Raw genomic sequence first — 7,137 nt, forward strand, 5'->3', positions numbered from 1 at the left:
TCCAGGCTGGTCTCAAATTTGTGATCCTCCTGCCTCAGTTTTCCGAGTAACTAAAATAGCAGGCCCGTGCTACCTTGCCCAGCTAAAACAGTACGCTTCTCATGGAAAAATGCAGACAACACGGAAGAGAACTTGGGGGGAAAACATCATACACCCATCCAAAAGCCAAGCTTAGGACCCTAGCCAAGACGCGGCCCTGACAGCAAGTTCTCAACAGCCATTCGTTCCCACACATCTGAATCTCATATCCACCTCAGAAAGCTGAAAAACAGGAAATGTTCCCCCCGTTTTATGGATGAGAAACTTAAAAAGTTGAAGAAGGTTAAGCAATCTGTGTAGAACCACACAACATTCAGTTTCCAGCCCACGTATGCCGTGAGGCTGGCTACCTATGAGTGAGGCCACATTTGATGCAAATGAATGGTGTCTCTTATGTTACCTGGGTAAAGGAACTCACCCCTCTGTGCCTCAGTTTCCCCCTCTTGGATACAGAATATTTGTACATATGTCCTAAGGCTGTGAGACATAAAAGAGATATATTTTAAGGGAAGAGAATAAAAAATTTTAAAAAAGCTTTTGGAAAAGTCATTTATTTATAAGCAGGGGGTCTGGGGGAGGCATATAGGTACACGCCACAGCTTGGCTGTGGCAGTCAGAGGACAACAGGAGTCAATGACTTTCATCATCACCTTGGGTAGTCAGGCTCAGGCTCGGTGACAAGTGCCTGTACACCCTAAGCTGTCTTACTGCCTCTCCTTTTAGTTTTAGTTTTAGATGAAGCCAGGCCAGATGAACTCAGCTGTCTGTACTGGGGACAACAGTCAGTCCCTGTACCTGCTGGGCTACCTTGCCAGCCCAAGAGCATTGTGTGACTGTGGAGCACATGACTAAGTGTCAATAAATAAGTCTTACATGGTTTTTTTGGGGGGGAGGGGGTGGGGGGTCACTGAGACTTGGATTCAAAGGCTGCTTCGACTTTTTTAGAGCTATGTGGAACTTGAGGAAACCTTTCTCCCCTCAGAGCCCCCAGCTTCCTCATCTGATAGATGTAATTAGCATACCCACATGTAGGATTCTCAGAAACCCTTAGCAGAGGGCCTGGCTCATAGCCGGTGTTTAGTACGCAGTAGCTATTAATCATACAAGAAGAAGTAATTATAACATGTCATGCTGGCAATCTAATAGTAGGAAAGGCCCTGGTGAACACCCGAGGCTAACGAGTTAGGGAAAAACCCTTCTACCCTAGGGAGGGAAAAACCAGCAGGAACCTGAGTTCAAAAGTGGAAAAGCAGAGAGCAGCTGTTCCTGAGTCCCCAGAGGCGACTTCACCTTGACCCACAAACCCCGAAAAGAGGCGTGTCTTCCGGTCGAGATAAGAATCCCAAGAACAAAGCATGCTATTAATTAAGCACAGTCTATTTTTAAGTTAGTGGCATAATTTCCCGCCAAAGGATAAGCTCACAATAAAAGCTCAAGAGGGAAAACACAGAAGGTGGGTGATTCCCCCCCACCCTGCTTTTCCTCCCGCCTGGAGCCCTCCCATGCAGAGGTGGGTGGTCTGCTCCCAAAGCCAAGTCTCTTCACCTCCGTTCTCTTCAAGCCAGAGGGATCAGAGCCACCCAGAGAGGCAGAGAACCTGCCCATGGCACCTCATCTTGCAATCGGTGGGAAACTACCTGGGTCTTCACCATCAGGCAGAAAGGAGGCTGGGCTGGCCGGCCTCCGCTTCCCTGCAGAGGCTAGAACTCACAGGAGAGGCTGATAGGCCAGTGTGACTAGGGGTGGGGACAGAGAAGGCCCACATCTGCCTGAACTTGGGTAAGTGGCTTCCCACTGTGCCTGGTTTTCCTCATTTGAGAAGTTAATTATCTTTAACCTCACTACAGACTTCTGAGAACCGATTTTAACTGTGTTAACTGATAAGAATACATTGGATTTTTTTTTTTTTTTTTTTTTTTTTTTTAAGAAAGGATCCCATGTATTCCCGGCTGAGCTCAACTTGTTCTGCAATTGAGGGTGACTTTGAACTCATGTCTTTCACCTCTGGAGTGCTGGCACTGCAAACACACTCCACCACAGGCAGTTTCCAGAGTGCTAGGGGTGGAACCCAGGACGTTGTGAGTGCTAAGGAATCACCTCAGCCTACCTAACTGGGTCTGTACGCCCAGCACAGAGGGCAGGCTTGCTTGCTTGGTTTTGTACTTGGGGGCGGGGGGATGCGGGGTCTTGCCTGCAGCCCAGGCTGACCTGGAACCTGTGACCTCCTGTCTCACAGCCTCCTACATGCGGAAATCACAGGAGTTTGCTGTCACCTGTCCCTGTGCCACAGGGCACTCCTGTTAGGAGAGCTTTAAAGCTGTGCTGCGGGCTTCAGTCCTTGTAAGACAAGAGGGAGATCTTTAAGCCTAGCTCAAAGACAATCTCAGGCAGAGAGAACTGTATGTGTCAAGGATTTGAGCCACACTAAGCACCATGCATGGGTTCTTTTCTTTTCTTTTCTTTCTTTCTCTTTTCTTTCTTTCTCTTTTCTTTCTTTCTTTCTTTTTCTTTCTGAGAGACAGGAGCTCACTATAAAGCCCTGGCTGGCCTTGAACCCACAGAGATCTGCCTGCTTCTGCCTCCCTAATGGCCCTTCCTCCCTCCCTTGTGTATGCATAACTGTAGGTACATCATGTTTACCTTCAGAAGTCAGAAGAGGGCATTGGATTCCCCGCAGCTGGGGTTACAGACGGTTGTGAGCCCTTATGTGGGTTCCATATACTCAACCCAGGCCCTGTACAAGAGCTGTAAGTGCTCTTAACTGTGGAGTCATCTGTCCAGCCCCTAAAGGAGCTCGTTCCTTGTAACCACCCACTCACAAGCTGGGGATGGCTAATAATCACGAACGAGGCTAAAGGAAGACAGGCAAGCTAGTTCTTCGGCACACGTGTGACCAAAATGCCAGACAGTAACTCCAAGGAGAAAAGATGCACGGTCTGACTTGTGGTTTCAGGAGGTTAGCCATGGTTGTTTAGCCCCACAAATTTTGGGAAACCATCATAGTTTAGGGAACGTGATGTATTGACAAGCTTCCTCACCACGTGGTGGTGGAAGCAGGAGGCAGGGAAAGAGAATACAGAATGGGCTACGGGCCCGCCCCGCACTGAACTACTTCCTATTGCCACGCCCCCAATTCCCATCACTTCCAGAAGAGCTGCCAGCAGCAGACAGGATCAAGTGTTGTATCCTGCTGGGGAGCATTTTCTATTCCAACCCAAACTCAGAACCCGGTCCTCTTTCTACAAGCGATAGTGTGCCGGAAGCAGGAGCAGGTGACAGACACCTCCTCAAGGAGTGCGGAGGCAGCGCACGTGTGTGCAATCTGAGCCTGCTAGGCACCTTGCAGGACCCTGAGGTCAGAACTACTTCCAGACATTTGAGCCAGAGCTCAGATTTGAGTGAAGATGAGTCCGTCACTGCAAACGGGAGGTTCCTGTGTAGGTGTTAATCCCTCTGGGGCTGGAGAGATGGGTCAGCGGTGAAGAGCTCTAGAGACTCTTGCAGAGGTCCTGAGTTTTGGTCCTCAGCACCCAGGACAACTCTCAACAAACCGTTTAATTCCAGCTCCAGGGAATCTGATGCCCTCTTCTGGCTGCTATGGGAACAGCACTCACAACATGCCCAGATACCCACCCACATCCCCACCACACCCCCACGCATGTGCGCACATACACACATAAATCTAATTTTTAAAATTTAAAAATGGGGGCTGCAGGGCTGGAGAGATGGCTCAGTGGTTAAGAGCACCGACGGCTCTTTCAAAGGTCCTGAGTTCAAATCCCAGCAACCACATGGTGGCTCACAACCATCTGTAATGAGATCCGATGCCCTCTTCTGGTGTGTCTTAAGACAGCTACAGTGTACTCATATAAATAAAATAAATCTTGAAGAAGGAGAAGAGGAGGAGGAGAAAGGAGAAAGGAGAAGGAAAAGAAGAAGAAGATGAAGAAGAAGAAGAAGAAGAAGGAGGAGGAGGAGGAGGAGGAGGAGAAGGAGGAGGAGGAGAAGGAGGAGAAGGAGAAGGAGAAAGAGGAGAAGGAGAAGAAGGAGAAGGAGAAGAAGAAGGAGAAACCTTTCAAAGTGAATTTCATGACCATCTTTCCCATCCTTTTTCTGCAACAGGAAATCACACTGAGGCAAGAGGGCACTCCGGAGGAGGCAAACATAACTGGAGGTACATCATTAATAGTGAAAGCTGTGACAGGGGCCACCAGCTGCACTTACAGCACAATCCCAAGGACTTCCTGTATACATCTTCCCCCAGTACCCACAGGGGCTGAGCTTCAGAACCTGTTGCTCCCATCATAGAATTCACGAAACCTCAAGATCCCCGCGTAAAATGACACCGTTTTCCCATATAACCTACGGACTTTTCCTATGAGTTTTCAGGTTTTTGTTTTTGTTTTTTCAGCTTTGTGTATGTGTCTCCGTGTTGGTTTGTGCTCATGAGTTCAGTGTCTGTGGAGGCCAGCAGGGGGCACCAGATCTCTCGGAGCTGCAGTTACAGGCAGTTGCCAGCCCCGTGTGGGATCTGAACTCAGGTCTTTTAGAAGGACAGTACAGACCCTTAAGAAAGCCATCTCTCCAGCTCCTACATCTTTGTTTTAATTATATTTTTAACCTGTACACGTTATAGTTTTTTTTTTTTGTTGTTGTTGTTTTTGGAGGCTATTGGGACAGGCAGGGGTGCCATTGCACACATGGCGGAAGGCAGGTTTCGGGGCCGGGGTAGAGAACAACTTTCAAGAGTCAGCTCTTTCGTAGGAAATGAACACAGGTCACTGAGCTCTGTGGCAAGTACCTTTGCAAGCTGAGCCATCTCACCGGCCCTTTTGTTTTGTTTATGAGCTGGGGGTGGGAAGCAATTCTTGAACCTGTAGCCTCTGGGAATGTTAAGGAGCACTCTCTAACCACTAAGCCACACACTAGCAGTTTTCTTTTAATTTTGAAATTACGTTTAATTTAATTATCGCATTGTGAGCATGGGTGGTGGTGGTGGTGGTGGTGGTGGTGGTGGTGGTGTGTGTGTGTGATTATATTTTAGGCTGCCCTCCAATTCACAATCCTCCTTCCCTTCTCCATTTCCTAGGATTATAGGCCTGCGTCACCAGGCCCAGCTCTAAGGTAACACTTGGAGCTGCCCCAGGAGGGGTATTAGAGGAGTTCCCTCGGTAGCAGAAGGAGCCCTTGCCTAGGGAAATGCATCGTGGTTCTAGATGTCATGGAATTCTAATCCTTAAAATACCCAGGTGGGTGGGAGGAGCCAAAATGCAAGAGCGGAGCTAAAGTGCAAGGGCTGAGCTAGGATGTAAGAGCCGAGCTAAGGCGCAAGGGTGTAGCTAAGATGCAAGGGAGGAGCCCCAGGCTTCAGCGAAGAGACCTACCCCTGGCTTCTTGCCTAAGTACTCAAAGTCCTTTCAGCGGGACCGGACTGTTTTCTCTAGTCCCTTTGTCACGGCTGCTGTGTTTATGATTTTAAGAGGCCACACACTAGGCATGGAGTTGTCCTAGCTCACCGTATGCTCCTCTTTCTTGCTCTCTCGCTCTTTCCCTCTCTCGTTGGCTGGTTTCTGGAGGGTTCCCCCTGCCTGCTCACGGAGCTGTCTACAGAGGCCCTTTCTCTTCAAATCGCCCCACAAAGCCATTACATTTCTGAAAGGTACTGATCTGGAGTCCCTGGGCAGAGTTAAGCCAGGACAGGAGAACTGTAGGCCTGCCGAGTGAGGCGCAGAGCCAAGGGCTTAGTGTCAGAATTGGGTTATTAAAATTTGGAGCTCCCAGCCCCGCTGGCCTCTGGGACATGGAGATTATCCAGGCGTGTTTGGCTGGGGGCCCACAGGCCTTGCCACGTTTCCTGCCAAGTGTCCTCCCTCAACTGTGACACCTGGGGGCACAGAGTGCCCAATCTCTCCCTCCCTCTCCCGCTCTCTCCCTCCCTCTCCTTTAGGCCCTCCCGCCTGCCTCAGGTGCCTGGAAGCACACCTGTTTCTGGAACTTACTGTGGAGTTCTGTGGCCCACAGACAATCAACATCGGAATCTTCTGAGATTTGGTTTTAAGGATGGAAAATGACGGTCCCTAACCCCTAGGATGGCATCAGAATCAGGGGTGGATTCCAAATGGGTGACTTAGTGAATCCTCAGGTAGGCTGGCGAGCTGGCTCAATGGGTGAAGGCTCTTGCTGCCATCCCTTACAACCCGAGGGCCAGGAACCACGTGGTAGAAAAAGAGAGCTGACTCTCAAACGCCATCCTCTGGTCTATCTGCACGCACCCACAGACGTGAACACGAGGTAAATGAACACATGTAACTAAAAAAAACCCTTGCCGGGAGTCTTTACCACGCTGAAGGAGGGAAACAAAGGCTTGCAGAACTCTAGCTATCCCCCCCATATGTCCGCCCAAGTACGCTCCAAGCCTGCCCAAGATTCCAAACAACTTCTCACAAACATCTCCTTTAAGATCCTTCAGCCCGTCAGCTGTGGATGCTAAACCCACTGATTACAGTGGCTCTCTTTTGCCAGGTGGCAAAAGTCCGTGGCACTCTGCAATGACAGTCCCTAAAGATACAAAAGCCAATGCCCCCCCCCATTGTAGACTCGCCTCATTACACACAGGAAACAGGTTCCAAGAGGACACGCGGTGGCACGAGACTACCCAGAGTCGCACTGTAAACAAAGCAAGGCCTAACTGTTACAGAGCGGCTGCCTGTCTCAGATCATCACACCCCGTGGGGCTTACTCCAGGGCAAAGCCCTTGACACCACTTCCTCTCACCTCCCTGGGGCTGGCCAGACCTCTTCATGCCCTGCTTCCTGTCTGTGCAGGATCTGCTTCCGGCTGCTTCCCTCTGTCAGTGCAGGGTCGCGCTCTGCAATCAGATCTGAGTGTGTTTCCGGCATGTCCGTCTCCCCGACCAGCCTGGCACTCAGGAGGAGGTACGGCCCCTGCTATGTGCTTCCTTCCCCAGTACACATCTCCCCCTCAGACCACCTTGTCTCTCCTGCCCTCTGTGTTAGAATAGGGGCGATCTGGCTCAGAGGGCAAACCGCTCGCTTGATCCTCTGCACGGCATAACCAGGTGTCCTAACGCACTTGCAT

The sequence above is a fragment of the Mus pahari genome, chromosome 23 (assembly GCF_900095145.1).
Source record: "Mus pahari chromosome 23, PAHARI_EIJ_v1.1, whole genome shotgun sequence".
Classification (NCBI taxonomy): domain Eukaryota; kingdom Metazoa; phylum Chordata; class Mammalia; order Rodentia; family Muridae; genus Mus; species Mus pahari.